This window comes from Aythya ferina, assembly GCF_964211825.1.
Source record: "Aythya ferina genome assembly, chromosome: 7".
Taxonomy (NCBI): Eukaryota; Metazoa; Chordata; class Aves; order Anseriformes; family Anatidae; genus Aythya; species Aythya ferina.
The window spans coordinates 37,074,448-37,075,812 of record NC_140302.1 but is presented as its reverse complement, the minus strand read 5'-3'; positions in this window follow the sequence as shown (position 1 = coordinate 37,075,812).

Here is a 1,365-nt window from a genome sequence, read left to right as displayed (position 1 = left end):
GCGCCCATGGCCGGCCGGCCCGCCGCGTGACGTCACCGCGCGGCTCCCCGCCGGGAGGGAGGGGGCGGCTGGCGGGAAGGGGGGGGAAAGATGAGGGGATGAGGAGGATGAGGGGGATGAAGGCGGTGATGAGGAGGATGAGGAGGACCCCGAGGTCCCCAAGGTCCCCCGTGGTTCTGTCGTGCCCGGGGCAGGTGCGAGGCCGCGGCCGCCGCTCGCCCCGTGGCCGCCTGGCACCGCAGTCCTGGCGGCGGCAAGAGTGGGGAAGTTCTGAAAGTAGCGTTTTTTGGTACATCTCGTTTTTTTTTTTTTTTTTTTTTTCCCTGAGTCGTTAATCCAGATGCTTCCCCAGAGGATACACATAGTGAAAGCTCCAAAAGTGCGATGTTTATACCCGAATCCCAAAAAGTGAACACAAATAAATAAAATAATTTTTCCCCGTAACTCCTGTGTTGATGGATTTTTGACCCGTGAGCCCCTCGGAAGGTGAGGGGCCTCAAGCTTCGTTGATGGCAGCCCTGAGCAGAAGGGCTGGGGGTGCTGGTGGGGCTCAGCGTGAGCAGGCAGCGTGCTCGGAGCCCCAAGACCACCCCGAGACCACCTCGAGACCACCCCAAGCACCCCAACACCACCTCGAGAGCACCCCGAGAGCACCCGCAGCATGGGCAGCATGGCGAGGGGCTCCGTGCCCCTCTGTCCACCCTCCTGGGGCCCCAGCTGCAACCCTGTGCTCAGCTCTGGGCCCCCAACCCCAACATAAAGGGGGCTGCAGGAAAGCTGGGGAGGGACTGTGTCAGAGGGATGGTGAGAGGAGAAGGGGGAATGGCTTCAAACTGAAAGAGGGGAGATTTAGATGAGATATAAGGAGGAAATTCTCCACTCAGAGGGCGGTGAGGCACTGGCACAGGCTGCCCAGAGGAGCTGTGGGTGCCCCATCCCTGGCAGTGCTGGGCTGGGGGGCTTTGGGCAGCCTGGGCTGGTGGGAGGTGTCCCTGCCCATGGCAGGGGGTTGGAATTAGATGATCTTTAAGGTCCCTTCCAACCCAAACCAGCCTGTGATTCTGTGATTTAACGTCCTTCTAGGGAAGAGCTAAGTGCTTAGAAAGGTATCAGGCTGTTTTGGTATGTCTTTACTGGTAGAGAGCCTAACTCATGGTGGTGGAAAGTACGCAGGAAGTGGGCGGTGAGCAGAGGGATGGTGGGCTGTGATCTTGAATGCAGATCACAAAAGAAGTAGGTGGTCTTGTGTAGCAAGAGCCTCATTAGTGATCAGCAGTGACGAATGAAGCGCTCTGCAGCTGGAGTTCCTCTTTGCAGCTGGAGTTCCTCTTTCACAGGACCTACACTCATCCAGAGGGGCTCCAG